The 26,429-nt window shown below is 43.2% G+C and overlaps 1 protein-coding gene across 3 annotated transcripts in view; it reads left to right on the forward strand.

The window, feature by feature from the left end:
• The window catches only part of ATP13A3 (ATPase 13A3), a 189,784-nt gene that overhangs the window by 64,692 nt on the left and 98,663 nt on the right, over positions 1-26,429 (forward strand). The window lies entirely within an intron of this gene.

Raw genomic sequence — 26,429 nt, forward strand, 5'->3', positions numbered from 1 at the left:
GAAAAAAAAAAAAGAAATGGTGACGACGGGACTGCAGGGTAATCTGATGTGAATCGGATTGGATGCTGATCGCGTAGGTGTATGGGCCACTTTAGCCTGCCTGCACTGTCATTAATGTGGGGTACACATTAGCTGATGTGACTTGACTCGGCATGTGGCAAGTGCATGCACATTTGCCGATGCCGGGTCCAATTGGGGGGGGGGAGTGACATTCTGCGGCATTGTTAGCCGTGTAAAACGGCTAAACCAGTCTAAAGTCTTGGTTAGGGTGCCCAAACCACTGTTTTATAGCACGTCTGCTCACCAACTCAGGAGGGTGCGAGCAGAAATGAAGGCATTGGCAGCTATAGCGCCCGAACGGAGCAATAATTGAATTGCTCCATTGGGCGCCCATTAGTTAAAGCTGCCGGCAAAAACAATTGAATCTCCCCCTAAATACCTCAGTTTCTTCTATACGTAACATAACTGCATCCACTCGCCTCTTCGTTTATTACTGCATTGGAATGTCACATTGACACCAAACTTTATATTTTCCCATCATGTTTCATATCTAAACATTTAAATATTTGGGTTTAATAGTCCTTTTATAGAAGAAAATATACTTTCATGTTCATTGTAAATCAGGAAGAGCTTTTGGGCTGGTAAATAACTGTATCTTCATATTATTTTGTCTTCGTAGCAAATACTACTTCTGCTTACTAGGCCTGGTAAGCAATATTTGAAAATGAACTTCCTTCTTTAGCATGGTGTTCAGCCTCTGTAAATGAATCTACTCTTGTTTTTGTAGCATTATATAAATGAGCTGACTTTTGCCTCTCTAAATTGCCGGTAAACGAATGGGACACCGTTTTGGCATTATGTTATCTGACTGAAGCCGTGCCACAAATTCCTAAGGCTTACCTTTTCAGGCGCTGCGATGCAGCACTGATTAAATTAGTCTGAGGAATATATTATTAAAAATAATTTCATGTTTTAGCAAGGTGAGCAGTTTATTTCCACTAAACTGAAAATGTATGCTGTATGTGCATATGGCTGAATATAGAATGATTGCTTACATTAGCCAGTAATCAAATGCACTTTTTTAGTAATGACTTGACCATAAGGGATATAATTCCACTTCAGTCTATGGGCACGATTCTATTCTATGCGATATGAATAGCGCCGGGAGATAGCTCCCGGAGCTATTCAATTGTGCGCGGTGTTTAGTCGGAGAATGCCCATTCTCGCGACTAAACACCCTGTTTAAGGCGCGATAACAGGCATTCCCCGACCTAACTTCTCAGCGCGATGCTGTTTTCCCGGCGCTAAGGGCAGAAAACAGCCTCGCGCCGGGACTTTTGTCTGATTTCTGCTCTCATCCCCGGGGGGTTCCGAGAAGAAATCCTTGTCGGACTTGGCAGCGTGGTGTATTGAACAGCTCCGGGAGCTCACTCCCGGCGCTATTCACATCGCATAGAATAGAATCGTGCCCTATGGGATCAATTTAATTAACCGTGAGTTACCGTTGCAACGGCAGCTGAACTCTCCCACTTCGTGGCCTGATCTTGTCCTACCTCACCAACAAAAAAAGTGGGTTCAGAGCTACCGTAAGTACATGTAGCTGCACTTACTTGCAGGGTGAGCCGCCTCACTTCTAATTGAATTGACCCCTATGAGTGATATTTTAGTTCATGTAATTCTTACCATTAATTTAAATAACTCCATATCTGTTCTTCATAGTGGTAATTAGTGACCAGATTAAGTAGAATTAATTGATACTTTGGGGGCAGTTCAATTGAGCACAATGTGAATAGCACTGGGAGCTAGTCAATTGACCGTGCTGTTAGCCCGACTAAATGATTTCTGTTTGCACTCTCCTAAAGTGCTGGTCGTGATGCTGTTTTTCAGTTTAGCCCTGCAAAGCTGGCACTTAAGTTGGAAAATGACGGTTAGCGCTGCCTAAACACCTGGCTTAAGGCACGCTAACCGGCATCTACCAACTAAGGCCTGGGCGCTGGGGAACCCCTTCCCGGCGCTATTCACATAGTGTTCAATTTAATTTTCCCCTTTGTATGTATAATACGTAAACAATAAAATATAAACCCAATAGGCTCATCTTACAATATTTGTGAAGTAATAAATTAGATTTACCCATTTGCTGCTGAGGTTTTTTTTTTTTTTTACTCCTGTGCTAAGCCCATCATATTCTAACTTCTATATCACAATTTTTTTTATGTAATACCCACACAAATCATACCTTGTTTATTTTTTAAAGTTTATTTTCAGAAACAGGGCACTCTGCTCTTTCAAACAAAGGTTTCCGATGTGTGCTGATGCCAGTATTGGATAGAGTGGGCGCAATGTGCACACCCCCACCTACAGTATGGAAAATAAAAAATTTTCAGTAGCACAGTGTGATATGGTCTGGTAATAACAGTGAAGAATTTAAACCCGATAATAAAGTGGAAGTGTTCATGTAATCAGATGTTACCAATGTGACCAAAGCCTGAATTCTAATACATCTGTACATTGTTCTATCCAATTCTTAGTCAGAAAAAGGTTTATATATGATGTCCAGTTCTAAGATTCCATAATATTCGGAGTTAATTATAGGTCCGACGCTGGGAAGGGGCACTGTCAAAAGCATGTGCGCACCAAAAAGGGGGCGTGGCCACGTGAAAATGGGGCATATCCTAAAGATGAGCCCCTTTTTGTCACTCTTTGGTGCATGCCTAGCACTTATGGACATGCTGAGCTGCCCACAAGCTCTCCCCTCACTGTGAATAGATGCCATGTGCACAGCATATATTCACCCGCGGTGACTGCTACATCGTCATTTTTTCCTCTTGCGCGACACTGCGGCCCGTGGGTGAGGACGACACCTGTTTATGGTTCCAGAACAAGAGATGTTGAGGCAACCTTTGTAGACGCATTGTCAGTGAAGTGGACCTTCCAGTTTGCATACCTCTTCCCTCCAGTCTCCCTTCTTCCTCAAGTTCTACGGAAGTTCAAAAGTAGACGGAGGCACTGTCCTGCTGGTGGCTCCAGCTTGGCCCAGACGTCATTGGTACTCAGGTCTTCGGAGTCTCTCCATCGACACTCCGTTCCTGCTGCCTCAACGTCCGATCCTGTTGACTCAGGGTCCTTGCTTTTACCCGCACTTGGATCGTCTGTCTTTGACGGCGTGGCTCTTGAGACATCCCTCCTAAGGTCCAAAGGATTCTCTAGCTCTGTCATCAACACGATGCTTAGAGCGCGTAAGCCTGCTTCTGCCAGGATCTACCAGAGTGTGGCATACATATTTCCGGTGGTGGTGTTCTAGAGATTACGACCCTCAGGTGTTTCGGATTTCCAGAATCCTGGCATTCCTTCAAACTGGATTGGACCTCGGCCTACTCCTGGCCTCGTTGAAAATGCATATCTCTGCACTGTCAGTGTGGGTCCAATGTAGTATTGCTCTGCTCCCGGATATACACAACTTCCTCCAGGGTGTCCTCCGGATTCAACCTCCCTTTGTCCCCCCAGTGGCTCTTTGGGATTTGGCAGTAGTTCTTCGGGCCCTCCAGGTTCCTCCATTTGAACCACTAGATTCGGTGGAACTTAAGTGGTTAACAGCTAAGACTCTTTTTCTTCTGGCTATTACATCTGCCAGGGGGGTGTCAGAATTGGGAGCACTCTCCTGTTATTCTTCCTCTCTGATATTTCACCAGGACAGGGCTGTGCTTCGCACTCGCCCTGAGTGCCTTCCTAAAGTTGTTTCTAGTTTCCATATTAATCAGGAGATTATAGTACCGGCCTTTCAATCACCAGACCTCTCGGCAGGTGAGGCCTCCTTGGATGTGGTCTGCGCCCTCGGGATTTATGTGGACCATACCAGTTCCCTTCAGAAATCAGACTCCTTATTTGTGCTCTATGGATTTCACATGAAGGGCAGCCAACAAACAAACATTGGCTAGATGGCTTCATATGACTATCTCAGGAGCTTACACACAGGCGGACCTGCATGTTTCAACTTCTGTTAATGCTCATCCCCCGACTTTGGGTTAGACACCACCCAGGGAGGGTTAGGCTACGGGGAGGGGGTGTTAGGGTTAGCCCCCCCCCCCCCAGCGAGGCTAAGGGGGTGATAAGGGTAGGGTTACACACTTATATGCCCCTGTCGGGATCTCTAACGATCGGGCTAATGGCGTCAGTATTTCACCTGGCGGCTATTCACTATACACGGTGCGATTTGTATACGATGCGATCTCGTATACAATCACCATTGAGCTCTCTCCAGCAGCTGAAGTGAACGATATGCAGCAAAAGCTGCACGATGTTCACCCAATCTATTGTGCACAAACTAATGATTTGCATAATCATTAAATCGAGTGTGATATGACAGATGCATGTAGCACGGTCCATGGATATCCGTGATACATGAATCTGTGTCATTGACCCAGAAGCAGGGATGGGTCAGTGGTGGTCATTGGCTGATAGTTTATTGGCTGAGAGAGGTGAACTCTCAGCCAATGAATGGTTCTCACCTTTGACTTCAATGGTGGGAACCGTTCATTGGCTGAGAGGCAGAAGACTCGCCTTAGCCAATGAACGCTCAGTGGCCGGGTTTCCATGGTGAAATCTCGCCTCTAAGCTCTCTTTCGGGAAGTACCGTTCTTATAGGACGGTACTTAAGTACGTGGGTCCGCGCTATTAGTTTGTTTATTTTGCCAAGTCCGGGTATGCCTTATTTGGACCGAAGAGGACCTGAACCTCGCATAGGAGATGGTGAGAGTGGATATTTTCTCACAGGTACCCTATAGATAATCTACTGGAGAAGGGGACCGATGGCTACAGGAATACATAGGTGAGTATGTGTACGTGTGTGTGCATCTATGTTTAATAAACTTCTACTTTGTACGTTGTGTGTGTCCTGTGTTTATTGTAATATTGCTTTTGCAGTGGAACTACAGGTAATGCCCCAAATGCTGGTAGTTGTTGTTCTCCAAGTACCAGCATGCGGGGGAGGCTTGCTGGGACCTGCAGTTCCAAAGCAAAAGACAATATTTTTAACTATTTGCAATGCACTACACTATCAACCCGGCACCCACCGCCCCAGTGGTGCCGAGGATAGCCCCGGGATATCAGGGCCCCCATATTTTGTCAAGGCCTGGGCTGCCCTGGAGAGGGGGACCCCATTATTGGGTGTTTCCCAGCTCCCCAGGGATCCCCAGGCTGGGCTGACTAGCGGTCAGGGTTAATGCTTCGGATGGGGGCCCCGGCGAAAGGGCTCCCCTGGCTGTGGCATTAGTCCCCCGCTAGAAAAAGTCTGCTGCTGGTTCTGGATAATGCAGGGGGACCCTACTCATTCCCCCCCCCCCGTATTACCAGAACCAGATCAGAGCCCAGTGCTGGTTGCGCACAGTACGGGGGGCCCTTATGTAATTTGTCCCCCATATTTTGGCAACCAGGGCTGGTTCTGACTAGTCCGGTGCTGGTTGTGCTTAAGTACACAGGACCCCTATGTCGTTTGTGCCCTGTTTTTAAGCATAACCAGCACGCCATTCTTTTTTTTTTTTTACACAGGTTTTTATTTTTTCACGCAGCAACACAGACGGGTTTTACTGACACAGATGCAAGTAGCACGGATCTCCCTGGTCCGTGCTACATGCTTCTCTATCGTGTACGATGTGATAAACAACGTACAATGCTTGTCACATCGTACATGATTGGTTGAAATCTTTCCGCAAAACCGTTTGATCTACGATGATGATCCACGACGTCGGGGACGCGTATCTGCATCGTAATCGTGTATGGTAAACACCACTTTTTATATGAGTGGTCGTTATGATCCATTGAAAACGGCCATAGCGTGTAAAAAAATTGTGCCATCTATGGGGGGCCTTAATAGTCTAGCATACCTCCCAACATGACCCAATCCAAAAGAGACAAAGGGGGAGATGTATTATAGCAGGCCGTCGAGTGCCGCTCTGTTGCTTCCTGCTTCGCCTCTTTACTGATGAACATGAACATCTCATCGGCCAGAGCAGGGGAGCGTTAACTCCCCCCTCCGGCGATCCCTGCCTGAGTACTCAGCGCATCAGCCTAGTGCTGATGCGCTGTCTCCCAGTCCTGGCCCGCTCCACTGAGCATGCGCGGGATCTCGCAAGTATCGCGAGATCCTGCGTGCAGCCCTGGAGCCGGCAGCCACCACAGCAGGGACAGTGCTGTCCCTGCTGTGGGGATAGGGCGTCGTCAGGCTGTAGCTGTCGCCAGGCTAACGGCGCTGCTATCTCCCCGATTATACATCGGGGAGAAGCGGTATCAGTGCACATAACGTGCTCTGGTACCACTTGTTTGAAGTGTCCATCAGCCCCAAAATGCTCTGTTCCTGGACTTCCCTTATGATTGCCGTCGCCTGTGTTAAGGCCCTCATACATCAGTAATCGATTGCAAATTGCAGAATTGCCACAATGGATTGTGTATAAAAATCTGCAATGTATGGGCTTCACATTGCAGATTGCAACCAAAAAGTGATTGGAATTGTTAAATCAGATTGTCCAACATGTTGGATTTCACAGATCGATTGGGGCTGTAGATTGCTAGTGTATTGACATGATCAGCAGATTTGCAGACCGTTACTAGTAAAATGATGGGCCTTTCAAGATTGGCAGATCTGTGTTTGCTGCTATCGATCTGCTAATCAGTGAAAAAAGTCTGTAGTGTATGGGTGCAGATTGCTAGATAGGGAAATCCTAAGATCGGGCAATAAATCTTCAAATTGTTCAATTGTGGTTTTCAGATTGCTGATGTATGGGGGCCTTTAAACTAGTAATTGATAAGAAAGGTGTTTCAGCACAGGTGATGGCAATCATAAATTAAGAGTAAAGGCCCCCATCAGAGATGGATTGCAGCAATCGTGCAATTTGCAATCGATTGTGTATAAAAATCTGCAATGTATGGGCTTCGCAGATTGCAACCAAAAAGTGATTGGAATTGTTTAATCAGATTGTTCAACATGTTGGATTTCACAGATCGATTGGGGCTGTAGATTGCTAGTGTATTGACATGATCAGCAGATTTGCAGACCGTTTCTAGTAAAAGGATAGGCCTTTCAAGATTGCCAGATCTGTGTTTGCTGCAATCGATCTGCAAATCACTGAAAAAGATCTGTAGTGTATGGGCGCAGATTGCTAGATTGGGAAATCCTAAGATCGGGCAATAAATCTTCAAATTGTTCAATTGTGGTTTTCAGATTGCTGATGTATGGGGGCCTTTAAGTCCAGGAACAGAGCATTTTGTCCCTCTAGGATTGGGTCATATTGAGAGGTATGGTCTAGTACAGGGGTGGGGAACCTCTTTTCTGCCGAGGGCCATTTTGATATATATATATATATATATATATATATAAAAACATTCTTTGCGGGCCTGGTGCAGACCACACCCTCCCTGTATGACAACACAAGGGGCGGGGCCACAATCATCGGTGATTACAGCAATGTCCGGAGCATCCCGAGGATGCTCCGGGTAGCTGTAACGGCAGCAATGTAACCATCTGAAGCATTCTAAGGACGCTACAGACGGCACTGCTGCATAGATTCTGCCTGCAGGGTGCCATTCTGGGCACCCTGCTAACCAGATGAGGCTAGCAGGAAAAAGCTGAGAGGGCCAGACCAAATGAGTCCGAGAGCCTTATACGGCCCCCGGGCCTGAGGTTCCCCATCCCTGGTCTAGTAGTATTGGAATTGGTTATGTGTGCTCATTCAATAAACAACCCCTTTGTTGGAAACTGTCTAAACATGCAACAGAATCCTGGGCAGATAGCACACAATCACTACCTATAATGAGCAATTCTGACGTTTGGAGGCCACTAAAAGTAAGTGAGGTTCACGCTGTAGAGCTAAAAAGATGTTTACATTACAAAGAACACTGCAGTGTCTGTGAAGCAGCCAATCATTTAACTTCTTCATTTTTGAAGAAGAAGCCAATTCAGTATTTACCAAACTGCCCTTCTCCCAACACATAATGGAGCAGTGACCAAATTCCACTTCGGTTATAAGCTTTATTTTTACAGATTGCAGTATCGCATCACCCATCACAAATAATAAAGTTGTCAGACCTATGCCTTGTATGACATCTTTCTGCCCATGCTACCAAAACCCCTGTCTACTTTATTCAAACAATCTACAGAGGGAGACCTTTAAACTCCAACCAATACAGTACACACATTGAATGGTTTCAGTGAATCATCAAATGGTTAATTAAGCTTCCTGATCTTCTGTGTTCTGGTCTGTGCAGCTTCCAGCATTGCCTAATGCCTCTTTTAATTTATGTCCTAAACTATACTCTGATTGTCTGAGTTCAGGGCATGGCAGTAACAGCTCTGTCCCTCAGTGTTAACCCAGTGGCCACTTCAATGGTGAGAAAACAGGACGGGTCAGAATAGTGAGCAAGGGTCAGATGTGTCAAACCTTCTTAAAAAGACAAGTGGAGAAGTTGTCCATAGCACCAATCGGATTCTAGCTATGATTTTATAGAATTTACTAGATAAGAGCAGGACATGGCTTTGCACAGTATATTTGGTACCATATAAGTCTTGGCAGCAGGTATGTATCCATGCTGCGTCTCATCCAAAGCTGAACCCTTTACCAGCTATGTAGACATGTACCTTCCTTTCCAGACCAGTGAACATATAGCAGGCTCCATGAGTTCCCTCTGAAATCATCTTCTATACCATATTCTACACACATGCCAAATTTCACACTTCCATCCCACAGGGCCCTGTTTAATTTGGGTTCCTTTGGACGATATAAAGAAACCTAAAAGCTCTTAAAATACCGCTACTCCAAATTGACACAGTTTGTGCTGTCACATTTTAGCCATTTGTGCTGTTGGACATTATATGGGGAATTCAATTGTTTTTATCGCAGCTAGTAGTATTGTTGCTCCGATCACAGAGAGTGTCGCGACTGCCCACATTTCTGCTCACAGCCTCCTGAAGTATCGAGCAGAAATGTGCGAAATGTCCGGCTTTTGCTTGCCCAAATTGTAGTTTTGTCACCCTAAGCAGTACTTAAGTTGGGCGGCTAAACCTGGTGCTTTTGGGCGCGATAAGCACGAAAATTAATTGACGCCCACAACAATTGAATTGCTTTGTTGGGGGTGCCCATTATCACCACCCAAAAAACTGAATCGCCCTGAATATTTGATTAGCTGTTTGCTCCAGAGAAATTTGCTGGTTTCTCCCTTCATCCACTTACTCAAAAAGTTTTTAATTACACTTCAGTGATAATAGAGCAATTAATTTAAATGCGCATAATGGAGAACGCTGAAAACGAGCACAAGCGAGTCTTACAATATTTGTGTGTGTTGTGTAAAGGGGAAATGACATGTATTGTACTACTGCCAAGATGTGCAGGACAAGTATTGGCTGATTTTCAGATCTTTACCTCATGCTGACCATCTGCTTAGTTGACGTCTTCATATCATGTGAAGCTGACTTTCCAGGCCATGTAGATTTTACAGGATAGAACTGGGTTCAATGATTGCGCTGTGCTCAATACATTTGTGTACTTGCAATATTTAACCAGTAGCTGTAGGTACTTGTTTTTGCTAGTTAAAGGTGATGTGACACTGTAATATTGGTAGAACAATGTTTGTTACTTTGCTTGTCATGTTTGAAAGCATATAGTTAAATGTCCAAAATAGCCCTCTAATTTTAAGGGAGAGTGACCCCTATCTCTCTGCAATATCCAAGCACTCTTATACCCCTATTACACTGACATGAAAATCCCAGGTTGTTGCACGTGAACGCACTTCCACACAGGATTTTTGTCACTGTAAATGGATTCACCCGGGTCCATTTACCCGGGATCCAACTCTGTTAGCTTGCAGGGTTGGGCACGTGTCGTTCCCGCGACGCCCTGCAATGTAAATGGCTAATCTGGGTCATGATGAACCTGGTTATGCCGCATACTTAACTGATTGGCAGGCTTCAGTGGCACTTGGAGATGACATCAAGCGTCATCTGCAACGCCGGAAGAGCGGGTTCACTGCAGACCCTGCTCCGGTGCTGACTTGGGCATACCCCGGGTTAGCGCTGGAGTGTAAAAAAGGGTCTGATCCGGGTTGGAAACGTTCCAAATCCCGGGTCAGACCTGGGACATGGATGTAAAAGGGGTATTATTTCTTTATCTGATTGTGTATGTATGAATAGATCTACAATGTAAAATTAGCTTGGTGCAGTAATACCCCTATTCCACCAAACTTTTAACCTGAGTTATTGCCGAGGCAACCCGGGTCGAGGTTTGGTGTGAAAGGGTCTATGAAAAATTACCTGTCGAGTTCCTCCGGATTCTGAAGCTGGTAGCTACCAGGGTTGAACCTGGGATAGTCCCAGGTAACTGTGCAGTGTGAATGATACGACCCGGGTTTTCTGACCTGGATCACGCTAAAAGCCACTGATTGGAGCCTGAAGTTGCGCTCAGAGATGTCATCTCTAAGCGCTTCTCAGAGCTGTCCGGTTATGCATTCGGACACCCCTGCACCGATTGGGATGAAACCAATGAGAGGTGGTCCAGTTGGATCCTGGCCAGGTTTTACGGGTGTTAGGGTCCCGGTTGGACCTCACGTTTGTGTAAGCTGGGCAGAACTTTGATCCGGGGAGCCTGCTTTGAGCATCCACTGGATGGATTTGGATGGTAACTTCACAGAGTGGTAACATTGGATCCCAGAAGACATACTAGGAGGTTGAGGACTCGGTCGGACCTTCCGTTGGTGTATGCTGGGCATAACTTTGACTCGGGTCGCTAAGTAAACTATACTAAGTAAAAATCACTTGTAAAAAGGTTGCTTACCTGAGGTCCAGCATTCGGAATATACAATGATTCCACTGTGTCATTTGCTTGCCTGCCATTTCTCTGCTCACTCCTGCACTGACCCGCTCTGTCTGAATAGGGTTGGCAGTAGGTGGAGTGTCTAGCGAAGTTTGCTGCTTTCCATTGCTTGTGCTGTTCCATCTGGGGCGGTACACTCTGCGCCCCTGCTGGGGCGGTACGCTCTGCGCCCCTGCTGGGGCGGTACGCTCTGCGCCCCTGCTGGGACGGTACAGTCTGCTCTCCAGCTAGGCCGGTACGCTCTGCTCCCCTGCTGGGGTGGTGCGCTCTGCGCCCCAGTACGCCCTGAGCCCCTTCTGGGGTGGTACGCTCTGCGCCCCTGCTGGGGCGGTACGATCCTGGCCCCTGCTGGCACAGACTTGTTTGAGGTATGGAGGGTTTGTTCACTGCAAATACTGTCAGTGAGAGAGCAGAGGAGACCACACAGAAGATGTTACAGGTCCCACCAGATAGCCTGATCCCAGATTAGTGACTTTTTTGGGCTGGGTTTTATTAGTTATTCTCCTGAAAACTGCATTTTCCATTAGAGATGTTTTTTTTTTTTTTTTATATAATTACGACTGTCCTCCTTTAATGAGTTTTTGTAGATGAAAAAAGTCACACTTCCAAAAATTATTTTCCAGTGGCATACATTTCTATAAATATATGCTTGTAGGGAACAGTTTTCTGTTGTATAAATACAGCAATGCCAAAAATGTAAAGACTGCAAGAATCGGTGCTTTCTGCATTTCAAGCACTATGGTTTCACTTATGGATACTGTATATAGTATTGTAGACTGATTTACATTTTTATCAAAATATAGGATGCATTTTTATTTTCAAAAGTCAGAAATAACATTGAAAATGTCAGTTTAAATAATACTTCTGGAGGCCATTGTATGATATATGGTATTCATACACTGTTGGGAATTTGAAGGCAGTTTTCATTGCTCCTGAAACGTCAATATGTTTTGTAGCTGGGTCTCCTCACACAATAGTCTTCCTAAAGTCTAAACACTAAACAAAAGCCTGCCTTAAAACAGAAGTCCCCAGATGGGAAGTGATAAAGCGAGCACAGAGCATGAGTCTTTGTGTGCATTTTCCATGTATTCAAGCTCTTTATTATGTCATTTCTATTGTTGGCGGGATTGATTTCATTAATTTTTTTATTTTGTCCATGAAATCTGACCTGCACCTAGAACATGGTGTTCAAGTTTCAATTTAAGGGTGCAGAGTTTTATTGAGGGAGGAGCAATGTAATGACTTTATCCATTTTTGAATAAAACTAGGTATCTTTAATTTTGAAGGATTTAATAGTTTTTCCACAATTGTTTTCTAGTGCTGGCCACACGCTATGACATAACAGATATAGTATTGAGCGATTGGCCCAATATCTCAGCATACGTGACCTTAAATTGACTACAGTGTCTGCTAATAATTTGATGAAAATCAATCTCATAATAATTGGGCATGTTGATGAAAGCTGCTGGTAGATGACCACAATCAGCCTACGGTCACACGACTGGCCCGTACACATGGGTCGATCAGACAACTATCATATATTGTTGTTTGATCGTCTTCCATGTGCTGGATGTTCGATGTCGATATATTCCTGCATATTCCTGCAGCTCTGTGCAGACCCACCTGGGCAATTCCTGTATTCCTGCTTCTTAAAAGGTTAGGACTTCCGTGAGACCGGAGAATAGTCACAGTGGTGCAGTCTATATCCAATGATAGTTATAGGAGTAGTAAAGTGGCCGTCAAAGGCACAGCTGGGTCCACCAATGTGTTTCTCTGTGTGCTACAGCTTCGTGAGAGGCATGCTTCTTACCTAGAACGGACCCTAGACGCAGCTGTATCTTTCACAGTCACTTTACTACTCCTGTACCTATCATTGGATATGGACTGAACCTCTGTAACGATATACTAATATATTCTCTGGTCTCAATGAAGGCCTAACCTTTTAAAAATCAAAAATAGAGGAATTGCACAGGATGGCCTGCACAGAGTTGCAGGAATAAAATTGCAGCCCTGGGTATCCTACTGCCGGTTGACAAGTGACTCTGATTTAACAGCCAACTGGTTGGGGTCCTTTATTAAACTAGTTATGCACAATGAACTCATTCATTTTTGTTGTGATGTAATTATACTATGTATGTAAACTATGTATTTTTATACTATATATGAATAAATGTTTAAATTTTTTGTTTTAAAATACACTTTCTCATATACTATATTAATACCAATCTCATATTCTTGCACGGTTTCCTCACACTTCCCAAATAGCCTGCCTTATGTGTTTACAGCTCACTTCTAGAGAAGTGGATACTGAGCCTGCTGGACACTAGAATCCTAATTCTATGTATTCAGATCCACCATTTGGGTTACTGTAACATCACATGAAGACAAAAGTGGTTATGTGCACAAGTGTGCATATACTATTGTTTGTTCTTTCTATAACGGCTATAAATAAACAGCTATTCTCTAATTTAGTCATGCCACTAGTGGTGTAACGAAATACAGTAGGAATGGGAAGTGGGATAAGGTCTTTTTGAGGCAGGTATTTAATTCATTATTACAATAATCCCTGGCCCCACTGGATGCTGCTAATTACTTAGGGGGCGATTCAATTCAACGCGATTTGAATAGCGCCGGAAGCGAGCTGTGAGGTCGGCGAATGCCGGTTATCGCGCCTTATCAAGGGTGTTAAGGCGCGTTAACCGGCATTCTCTGACCAAAGTGCTGGGCGCGCGGCTGTTAGCGCCGCGCTAAGCAGAAAAACAGCTGCGCGCCCGGCACTTTCGTTGGATTTCTCCTCGCATCCCCAGAGGGGTGCGAGAAAAAATCCTTAGCCCGCCCAAACAGCGCACTGAATTGAATAGCTCCGGGAGCTCGCTTCCTGCGCTATTCAATTAGCATTGAATTGAATCACTCCTTTTTAGTCCCTGCCTACTTTTGGCATGTGCAATATGCAACTGAAATCTTAGTCAGAAGTTCCTTCCTATGCATATATGTGCTATTGCTGTTACTATTGTGACGTATTTACATAATATACAGTAGTTCTGGGGTATCACGACTATTATTGCCACACTTTAGTTCCCGAAAGGCATTTCTATTATTTTGTTCTCTAAATATGACAGGAGTACAAATAAGTTTTACATTGATTGCATACTATTATTTTTATTCAGGTATATATCTGTACTGTTCTTTATGGTGCATCATGCTAGGGGACTGTTACTACCTAATTACTTATTTTCATGCTGTTAGTGGTTGCTTGTGGTATGGAGCATTTTTTCCGGCAATAGCATTTTACTATTTACTTAGTAATGTATTTTGGATTGGTTTGTACATAAAATCTATTGGAATCCTGTACATTTTTTTATGCATCACTGCTTTGTCTGACTAGCTTTTGTGTACTGTATAATACTACTTATATACTTGGTGAGGACTACAGTCTTGAGGGTCCAGGAATAGGAGAGAGGCCCAGCACAAGTGATTTAGGAAAGGCAAAAGCTGTGTGTCCAGATAGGCATATATTTTCTATTTCGTAAATGCTGTTAATCAAAACTTTTTTCTTGCACGCTAAGTTGGCGGTGTCCATGTTTGCGGTAAATAAGGCTTTGTGCTTTTACCTGCTTCTTAAATAATAAAACCAAATATAATCCTCCATTCAAAGGCACTCGTGCAGGGTTTTTTAACCCAATTTCAATTACTTCACAGGCTTTTGGGAACATCCTGTAATGGTGTCTGAAGTATCAAATTACTTTAACCCCCCCAAACTAAACTAAACTAAAATAAAAATGACCATCTGAATGTATCTTTTAGAACCAAATTTGTAATTGGTTTTACGTGCGTTTGTCCTCCATTATTCCATATCTTCCACCGCAGACTGCTTTGTTTAGACGCAGCTTCTGGTGGTACCCATGAGTTCCCCCATATTGGTGACATTCCAGGCCCACCCTGGATGCAGTGCGTGCACTTTTTTCTTGTCTCATTTTTGTTTTTTTCTTATCCATGATTTAGAAGTGCCCAGCATTGATCTGGTCACTGTAAATGGAAGGAAGGGTTTGGTCAGCAGCATAATATCCTATAGTGTTTTAACTTCGAAGATAAAATCAGGGCTCATGCATGCACATGGAACTCTGTACGAGGACTCCACAAGCTGTCTGTCAGAGTTGAATAGAATGAGCCACAGCACTTGTCTGGGAGCTGAAGGCATATCCTCTACAAGGGTCCGATTAGAGTTTGCAATTGTTCCAAATAAGCAGTGCCAAATTTCTTTAATATTGTCATCTTTTGATAAAGAAGTCTAAAAGGTCCTTCGAGACCTTTTTTTAGATTTTAGACAAAATAGTTGAGTGGCAGGACTTCCCTTGCTGATATGCTGCGGGTTATTCAGAACTGCCTCACTTGACCATTGATAACAGGAGCAATTGGACTGGGCTGCTGATAGGTTACGTCTTCTCAGCTGCACTCTATTTTGGTAACTTTTACATATTTTATTGTGATTTTAAACAATAGGTAATTTTGGGGACAATTTAATGTCATTGCAATATTTAGGAATCTATTTGTAATGCTTTTTCATTTCAATTACTACTTTCTCTGTGTTGATTTAATCATGTAGAAGACAACAGATACTTTGAAAGCTGCTAGTTTATTTTATTTTATTATGACTTGCAGCAAAGTTTTTATAGACTGGATAGTTTTTGCAGCAATAGTTTATAGTATACAGGCAAGCAGTCTGAGTGTATTCCACAACCCTAAGTTTTCCACATTTAAAAATAGCCAACGACAGTACATTTAAATGTTTTTTTTCTTTTTTTTTTTTAAGAACAGTGAAATGTAAACGACTGTATAATGACGATAAGCAGCAGCTTTCATTAAGCTAGTTCTGCACTAGTGGCATTCAGAGAGCTTTCGTTGCTCCCAGTGTACCAGTCTGCCTCATTCTTATTCAGCTATGAAAAATGCCTACAAAAATGTCTGCAAGGTGGGTAAGTGGTATCCTAAAAGGCAGTGGTGACTGTATTTACATCATGGCATTTGTGTAGCATTATTTCATGAATTGGTGCAGCCCTTTAAATATGAAATGCTTTTTGTTGGCAAGTTCCACCTTTTTTACACAATGTTAAACTTTCTCTGGGACAAAGGGAGAAGGTGCAGTTCTAAATGGTGTTTTATACTTTGCTGCCATTGTTGTTACTGCATTTTGCTTTTTCATGTAGTAGGTGTCTTATGTTGTTGAAAACATTTGAGCTAGACTCTTTAGTAAATGTTTTCCTAGGCTACTATATAGCTGTTTAAGGTACCTGAGGTTTGGGCCCAATAAAGTTGTTTGTGGTCTGTTCTCTAGCTAGGTTGTAAAACTACTTCTTTGCACTAATTTGGTTTCTTGACTTTTTTTTTTTAAATTGAAATAAGATAAAATGAAAACTCTTCTCATGGAATAGACGGCATTGATTTGCTGACTTTCACTTTGGTTATCTTGCAGTTTGGGAAAATGGTGAACTGGCAGTAAGTGTACAGTATCTCAGGTAGCATTTGTTGATATGTATTTACATGAAGACTGAACTTTAGCGCTTTGACTGTGCTGTTGCTGTAAACTTTGCTGTTTGACACAAACAATGAGTCACCTCTTTGGCTTTATTTCCACAACCACCTGTATAGACCAGTTTGCATAAAGTGCAGCATTCTGGGCTTGGTGTTTTTTATTGTGCTCCCCAACTAAAAGTCTATGGTGCTGCATGAGCTCTCCATGTTTGGGCAGGAGTAGCATGATGAGTAGTGTTATTTTTAACAGTAATATTGTCTTGCATTCTTTGTGAATGACTCCTGCACCACAACTTCTTCCATTGAATCATCAGTCACTTAACCCGATTACTATCAACATGAGCTACTGCAGAGCTCTATCTAAACTACAAACCTGTAATTGTAACTATGATAAGGAAGTCTTTTTAGTTGTATTGCACTTGCCTTATTTGTCTCTACATGGAACAAGTCCCACTACCTTTGCTTGTTCCATGCGGAGTAGATAATTAACTACAGCAAAACAGTCATGACGAAAATATTGTTGCTATTACTAAAAATTAGACATTCAACCAGATAACACTAAAATGAGTGATGGCAAAATGACAAACTAGGGTGCATATCCACTAGCAAATGAGGTAACGACCTTAATCATACAATCGTTCCTCATCCACTGTGGGCCTACACTGAACAATATGATCGTTCAGTGCAGGCACCCTCCCTCATCCCTGAACATGGCCAATCTGTCGTTATCGGCAGATTGACAGTCATGTTCAGCCGATGATTGATGTCGGCAACGACCAGCGGGAGCGCCCATCGCTGGTCGTTTCCGACATTCTAGTGCACGATTTGTGCACGATTAATGAGCGATTGATCGATTACGATGTCTTAATCGTTCATCGCTCATTTATATCTGCTAGTGAATGTGTGCCTTCATTGCCACACCAATATTGGATTTCTGCAGATTGGAACTCACAGGCATTCAGCATATTTCTGGGCTAATTTTTATGTCTATTTATTAATATTGTTGTTATTATATGGTAATAGTCATATGAATATTGGAGCAGTTTTTTTTTTTTATGGAAGGATTGAAGCGTATGAGAAGGGGGAAGGTCATGTAGGGAACAGTTGCGTTCCATAAATTAAGGGCAGTTCGGAGACATTCTTGAAGGAGTGAGAGGAAGTTATAAGACTGGGGAAAGCAGGTCGCTATTACTAAAATTTGGACATTTAGTCGTTGATTACTAACAAAAAAAAGTAATTGCTTTATAGAGAAGATGAAAAGCAAATGCTGCTGAATGGCTTATTGAGCTGCTACTTTTGTGTTCTTGTGTATGAATTCACTGCCCATATTCTGGATGCAAAAGACGAAGCAATTTAAAACTGGAAAATCTTTTTTTAAAATTTTTTTTATTTATTTATTTGGTCATGTTTTTCCACTGGATGTGTGCTAGAGTTACATTGGAATAAACTAATAACACTGAGCGATAATTCTTACTGGTGGTGCCTCCACTCCATCTAGTTTAATTCTTCCAAGGACGTGAGTGCCGCAGGGGTCAGGTTGGGGATACCCCTTTTGCCTATTGTATAGGTATGATAAAACTGGTTCCCTCCATCACTCAGCAACGTACCACACACTGACACTGATTTGGAAAAATAAATAACCCAATAACCCAATATGGGTGGAGAACTTTATTAAAAGTAATAAAGGTGAATTTATGGAAACTATATGAATTTCAAATAACTATAATTAATATACATAAAAATCCTGTATTTCAACAATTATACAATTATTTATCAAATCTTCTAAGCAATAGCGTTGTGATGAACTCACCTCACAGTCCCTCAAACAGTTGTATAACTCCCATCTTCACCCACACTGAGCAATATTATAACTAGTCTTCACTAAAAATGCCACTTAACAATGCTATAAGTGTGATCCTGTATCCTGATACCCCCAAACTCCCTTACCCTTGTATAGCCTACCTACGCTTCCTAATTCTTGCTGTGACTTTGAATAAAGAATCCTTCCGCACCCATTCACTTTTATTCAAGCACTAAATAGTAGAATAATGCTGGCCACACACACAGCGATATTTTATCCGATCTGGCCGATTCTGACACATTGGAACGACAGATCGTGTAAAATATGGCCAAATCCTGAGTAAATCGTTAGTCCTCACTCATGGTCACAGTGCGCGTCCCACATTGCATCTTCAGATCTGCCATGCAGTAGGGCAGATCTGACAATCTAGGACACGATGCACTGTGAAAGTCTGGATGCAGGAGAGATCGTTTGAAGATTGGACACCAAATTGTGTGGAGATCGTGTGCAGAGCTGCCGGGGAGAGTTTCAAGGGAAATCGTACACAAATCGTACACATCGGCTGATCGTGTGCAGATCGCCATGTGTGTGGCAACCTTTACGGTCTTATTATGTAAACAGTCTTAATCAAAAATGTGGCCACTCATTGGTTTACTTTTTTTTTTTTGGTTTGTTGGACCTGGGCCTTTCAGAACTTTGGTAAAGTAATATGACCAGCAGTAGATTTAAATAGTTAAATAGTTGTCTCTCTCTTTCTCTCAGATCATTTACTATAGGAAAGCTGTGCCTGGATACACTGTTTTTACTTATCCATATAAACATTAACTGAGCTACAGCTGATGATGTCTCTAAATGGTCCAAGTATAATGGTGCGTACACACTGGGCGATTAAAGTGGACGACTGAACGATAACGATATCGTTATCGTTCAGTCGTCCACTTTATCGTCCATTTTAACACAAAAAAGATGAACGATGACGACGACGCGCGTTCCCGCGGGTCGTTCGTCATCCTCGTTCATCGGGCTGACATGCAGGCCAACCTGATGACCTCGTCAGGTTGCTGCATGTCAGGGAATGGGTGAGAGAGCCCGGCGCTGAACGATATCGCTAATGATATCGTTCAGCGGCTGTGCTCAATGTCATGAACGACATTGAGCACAGCCTGCCGGGGGCACACTAGACGATATCGCTCAGGGAGCATATCGTCTAGTGTGTATGCACCTTAACTCTCCACTGTACTAAGGGCCTGATTCAGACCCACTCGCGAGCGGCTGTCCGCTCGCAAGTGGGTCGATGTTATGGACTGAGCATGCGCACGACGGAGGGAGCTCAGTCGTGCGCATGCGCCAGACGCGACGAGCGAAGGAAAGTCCTTCGCTCGTTGTGTCCGATCAAAGGGGGCGTGCTGTCAATGTTGATTGACAGCACGCTCCCTTTGGTGGGCGTGCCGGGGGCGTGCCTCCCTGACGGGGGCGTTCCCACGGGAACGCCTCCCGTCAGAAGCCGGCCCACTGACATCACTAGTGATGTCAGTGGGAGTGATTTTGGCTCTGATAGAGCCAAAATCACTCCGGAGCTTGCGGTTGAAAACCTCAACCGCAGGCTCCGGCTCGCAATTTCGATGGTCGCGATGGTCTCGACCATCGCGGCCATCACAAAGCACGCTCGTATAGCCTGTGGGTGGTGACCCACAGCTATACGAGCGTCCAGGAGGACGCTCCATGAAAATGGAGCCCGGCCCTCATTCAGAGCGTGCGCACTGCTCAGAGCGTACGGCTCTGAATGAGGGCCTAAGTTAGCAGATGCAATATTTAAATGTTAATACTGAATCTTTCCAATAACAGATATTATTGCTCACTGTGTGACTGATTCTGAGTCACATGCATTGTGGCTGTAGCTGCAGGCAGCCGTGGAAGCCTAATTTAATACTTTATGCTAATATGAGACTCTGTAGAGCTAATGTGGGGGGTTCATGCATCTGCTAGAGGAAACCTGTGCCACCCTGATTTTACTCCGTTATATAGATGTCCGCTTCCCTGATACCTGTTGTACTGTCCTTTTTATGGGCTAGTCCATGAGCTCTTTCCTCTTTCTGGCTTGAATCATGCCCTGCTCCTTGAAATTTCTACCTCGTGTCAGCTCATAGTCTAGTATCGCGTGCAGCACCACACGCACACTTGCTCCCCTGCACTGTCACTGATAATTAAGGTTAACTCCTAACTGCCAGTGTTGTAAGGGTTACATTGTTACAAGTACAGACCATTCCCCCATAACCTTTCTTGCCCATGTTCTCTCTCACACATACAAAGATTTTTACATACATGGCATATGTGATTAGTGCATTCTATAGTACAGAGGAATGCGTTAATATTAGTTAGGATTTTGCAGATGTATAAGAATTATGTAGAGCCCATTGACAGTTTATCCATACTGAACAAGTGTGTCCCTGTTTAACCATACAATTGCAACAAATGTGTATAAAATGTTAATGTTTTCGAGGTTTCATTGACATAAGGTGCGTACACACTAGACGATATTTTACACGATTCGCCCAATTTCGACGCATCGGAACAACATTGTGTAAAATGTGTCCAAATTGTGAGTGTCCACTCACGATGCCGATGCGCATACCCGCTGGTCGTACATCGCATCTTCAGATCTTGCCTACAGCAGGCAAGATCTGCCAATCTCTTACACGCCCACTATAAATCGTTAAGGATGCGCGATAGATTGTTGGTCAGAATGGACAGGTTTTAGCACCATATCGTGTCCTGGAGTGCTGGGGAGAGTTCAAGGGAAATCGCTCACGATATATTATTAAGTCTACAGAGATTTCTATACCATGTTCTCCTTATCTTAGTCTTCTCTCTAGCTATCCCCTCCCATATAGTCATGTCTCCTTATTTTTCCCCTCTACCTGTTTCCTATCATTTTTCCTGAATCCTTTACCCCACCTTTACCCTCTCTCCTGTGTCATTCTCCCCCCAATCCATATATGTGGTTTGCTTTGTCTCGGTTCCTAGATGTTTTGTATGCACAGATGCAATTTTATATTGTGCTCTTAATCAGTGCATATTTGCTGCAAATCGGAATTACCATTTTATTTTGTCCATACGAAGCTACATTGTATCAGTTTTTATATGTGAACCTTTTTTTCAAATATTGAAAATAAAGAATTTATAATAAAAAAAATTCAGAATTAGTGGATCCATGCTTGGCTTAGAAAATTAAATAGCCAATGTTTCCCACAAGATGTAGTCAGGATCCCGACAGTCAGAATGCAGATGGTCACAATACTGACAGGGACATCTCGGTGGTCAGAATCCTGACAGATTTCGAAGCTAAGTTTTTGGGTTAGGGTTAGACACTAAAGGGAGTGTTAGGACTAGGCTGCGGAAGCGGATGGTTAGGCTGTGAGAGGAGACAGTTAGGGCTTAGGCTGCTGGAGGGAATGGTTAAGGTTAGGCTGTGGGAGGGGTGGTTTAGGATTGGGGTTACAATACTTACCAAAATCCATCTGGATTTTGACAGTTGGAATGCTGCTGTCTGTATTCTGACCATAGTCATTGTTACCCACTGGATCCCGTACCCAATCCTCTCCCACATATGATGGCAGAGATTGCTATATACGTGCTCCCACAATTTAGGTGTGAGGAAGGATCGGCACCTTATGTAATCTAAAATGTATAGTTTATAGATAATTTCACATTCTCCGCAATGATTGGAAGTTCCAGGGTTTCTGTATGCTCAGTAGAGAGTGGGCAAACATAGGTTATCCAAGTAGTCAGCCAATTGGAAGTATGTATAATTAGTAGCGGATGTTGAGAAGCTTTGGTAGCAGTTCTACAGGTTAGTGACACACTCCGTTCTGTCTGTATGCCACGTTCCAATTAGTTGACAATGATATTTAACCTTGAAATATAAAAAGAAGTAACTTTGCACCTTGGCAAAACTATGTTGCAAAACCTGCAGAGAGATTTACATTTGGGAGAGAGGGGTCCAAACTCAAATCTAAATTGCAGTGTAAAAATAAAGCTGTCCATTTGTGGGCTACAGGCAAAAGTAGCCAGTATATACATGCAGGCTGCATGCAAAAAAAAAAAAAAAATGTTTTTGCACCCCTTACAGTGCAGCATGTTTTTTGTTTTTGCTTTGTTCCCAACCAAGAATCAGCCCCAAAGCCTCCTGCTTTGTTTCAATGTACATGCAGAGGAAACAAAAATTAAAAATGATATTATTTATTTTTTAATTACTTTTTTTTTATTTTTCAAACCTTGCTACTCTAAAAATGTGTAGCTCTTAGAAAACCCTTGAGGACATCCCCTAGGGCCCCAGGGGACTTCATCCTCCAAATGTTCTGTGGTCACTTTCACCAATTATGCTAGCAAATGTACAGTGCCTTGCAAAAGTATTCACCCCCCTTGGCTTTTTACCTTTTTTGTTACATTACAACCTGTAATTTTTATTTTTTTTTAATCTTAATTTTATGTGATGGATCTGCACAAAATAGTCTAATTGGTGAAGTGAAATGAAAAAAATATATCTAAAAAAGAATCTTTATAAATAAAATTCTGAAAATTGGCATGTGCATATGTAATCACCCCCTTTGCTATGAAGCCCCTCAAAAGTTCAGGTGCAACCAATTACCTTCAGAAGTCACATAATTAGTTAAATGAAGTCCACCTGTGTGAAATCTAAGTGTCGCATGATCCGTCAGTATAAACACCTTTTCTGAAAGGCCCCAGAGCCTGCAACACCATAAGCAAGAGGCATCACACCATGAAGACCAAGGAGCTCTCCAAACAAGTCGAGGACTAAGCTGAGAGATACAATTCTGGGTTGGGTTATAAAGAAATATCCAAATCTTTGATAATCCCCCAGAGCACCATCAAATCCATAATCATCAAATGGAAAGAACATGGTACCACAACAAACCTGCCAAGAGAGGACCGCCCACCAAAACTCACAGACCAGGCAAGGAGGGTGTTAATGAGAGAGGCAGCACAGAGACCAAAGGTAACCCTGAAGGAGCTGCAAAGTCCCACAGCAGAGACTGGTGTATATCTGGACATGACCACAATAAGCCGTACACTCCATAGAGCTGGGCTTTATGAAAGAGTGGCCAGAAAAAAGCCATTACTTAGTGATAAAAATAAGAAGACACAATTTGAGTTTGTGAAAAGGCATGTGGCTGACTCCCCAAATGTATGAAGGAAGGTGCTCTGGTTAGATGAGACTAAAATTTAACTTTTTAGCCACCAAGGAAAACGCTATGTCTGGCGCAAACCCAACACATCCCATCACCCAAAGAATACAATTTTTCAGCAGCAGGGACTGAGAAACTGATTCGAGTCGAGGGAAAGATAGATGGTGCTAAATACAGGGATATTCTTGAGCAAAACCTGTTTCAGTCTGCCTGTGATTTGAGACTGGGACGGAGGTTCACCTTCCAGCAGGACAATGACCCGAAGCATACTGCTAAAGCAACACTCGAGTGGTTTAAAGGGAAACATTTAAATGTGTTGGAATGGCCTAGTCAAAGTCCAGATCTCAATCCAATTGAGAATGTGGTCAGACTTTGAAGATTGCTGTTCACAAGCGGAAACCATCCAACATGAAGGAGCTGGAGCAGTTTTGCCTTGAGGAATGGCCAAAAATCCCAGGGGCAAGATGTGGCAAGCTCATAGAGACTTATCCAAAGCGACTTGCATCTGTAATTGCCGCAAAAGGTGGCTCGACAAAGTACTGACTTTAGGGGGGTGAATAGTTATGCATGCTGAAGTTTTCTCGTATGTTGTCCTAAATGTTGTTTGATTCACAATATAAAAAAACACAACTTCCTCCTCCTCCGTGAGGCCTGACCTGCTGGTGTAGCCCCAACCCCTGGTCGGGTCAGAGGAGCATGTGTGCTGGGCTCCTCCAATCAGGGCTTAGCACATTTTCTTGTGACCCCTGGGTGTCTCTCACCATAGAGGAGCCTGTTAGCACAAGTATTTGTTGTATTAGTTGTTAGAATACAGATGTGTCCCGTTACATCTTTGCTCCATACATGTATTATTATTATCCTTTATATGGCGCCACAAGGGTTCCGCAGCACCTCACAAAGTACATTAACAAATGAGCAAACTCGTAAAACAGCGACTTACAGTACAAGGCAATACAGAATAAGAACATGGTTTATAAACATTGCTGCAGCGATCATAACACTCAAAAAAGCAGTAGGGCGTCAGCTACCAAGTGTTAAGTGCCCTTGTGGAGAGTTTTGAGTAGATAATCGTATGAGTGAGGGACGGAAAAGCACATGAGAGCTTACATTCTATAGGGGGGGGGGGGAGATGGGTGACACAGAGAGGGTAGACAGTGAGGAAGACACATGTAAGCAGCAGGTTAGGATGGGAGCTGGAAGGCTTTGAAGTAGAGAGTCTAGAGAGCTCGTTTGAAGATTTGTAGAGAGGTGATTGCCGCAAAAGGTGGCTCATCAAAGTATTGACTTTAGGGGGGTTAATAGTTATGCACGCTGAAGTTTTCTGTTATGTTGTCCTAAATGTTGTTTCATTCACAATATAAAAGAAAACACAACTTCAGAGTTGTAGGCATGTTCTGTGAATGAATTGATGCACACCTTCAAACAATCCATTTTAATTCCAGGTTGTGAGGCAACAAAACATGAAAAATGCAAAGGGGGGGGGGGGGTGAATACTTTTGCAAGGCACTGTAGATTCTGTAAATTGAAGAGTTGTGCCTTTTTCACTCCATTATCTATTGTTCTCTCAAGTACATTGTTGACGTCACCAAAGCCCAACACAATGGTTTCTAGGAGGAAATCCTTAATGACCTACACTTATTTAGCAGTTATATGGCGGAGATATGGCGTCTACCATCACTAAGAGGGGACAGGAGCCTATCCTAGCATGTATGAAACCCCATTGGATCAGTTTGCACCTCTTTTAGAATAAATTTTACTTGTTTGCAGATTAGGATTGAAACCATTCTAGCATGTGCTTGATATTTGTCTTAATTAGCTTGCACCATCACCGAGATTAAATAATTGAATTACAAGTAACAAAGGTACCGTAAAATACTTTTTAAACTCTACATGTGTTAGAATAGGCTGTATAGCATTAGTCAATCGTGATTTGTATATTTATGCATGTCCCACATGGCATTAGTTCTCCCCTGTACACACTTGTATAGCCAACCCCAACATTGGTACACTTCCCTCCAGAAACTAAACCTTTACCTCAATAGAGGGAGAGAAAGATAGAAGCTTTGAGAGCAGTAATAGTTTTACTCTGGAGCTTAAGCTCCTTAGTAGTCCAATAAGAAGCACAATTACCAATCCCTTAATTGCAAAGTAGACATATTTGGACCTCTAGGCAAAACAGCCTATTTGTCAGACCTACATCCTGATTGGATGAATACGATTCACCTTTTCATATACTGCCTATGAAAGTTTTTTTTAAATGAACTAGCTCCTGTAATAATACGTAATCAGCATGGGTAAAACATGGAGCATTGCACAGTGTTTTTGCACCCTGATGAAAAATCAGGAAACACTTATTACCTTATGGCTAACAAGCATTTAGGGCCCTTTTGCCTGGATAGGCAAAGTATATCCCTATCCTTGAAGTAAAGTAGTTTTGCATGGAAAGCATGGCTGGACTTCCGATGGAGAAGACAGACACCGTAAATGGCTAGCTGGATATTGAAGGCTTCATTTCTGTAAAGCTGCAGGAGCCATTGCTCAATTAATTTCTTTATATTATCTTCCTTATCCAGTAAGTATTTCTGGTCGTGAGTTGCTCCTTCGAATCGTGTTCTTCATTTCTTTTAATTTCTGCTTACATACCAGCAGCTGAGTGGAAATGCCAGCCATCTCCCATGTGGTGCGGTTTAATCCCCAATCACCTCTCCTATACTTTCAACCTCACTTCTTCTATTCTGCAGGAACCGTCTTAGGGGTATATTTACTAAAGTGCGGGTTTGTAGAAGTGGAGATGGTGGCCTTAGCAACCAATCAGGTTTTACCTATCATTTATCTAGCACCTTCTAGAGCAGGGGTGGGGAACCTTTTTTCTGCCGGGGGCTTCGCGGGCCTGGTACAGACCACGCCCCTTCTCCGTATGTTGTCACAATTACCGGTGATTGCAGCAATGCCCAGAGTGTCCTGAGGATGCTCCGGGGAGCTGTAAGGGCAACGGTGTGACCCTCTGAAGCATACTAAGGACGCTCCAGGCAGCACTGC

Source organism: Taudactylus pleione, unplaced genomic scaffold, assembly GCF_031769625.1.
Source record: "Taudactylus pleione unplaced genomic scaffold, aTauple2 ptg000372l, whole genome shotgun sequence".
In the NCBI taxonomy this organism is placed as follows: Eukaryota; Metazoa; Chordata; class Amphibia; order Anura; family Myobatrachidae; genus Taudactylus; species Taudactylus pleione.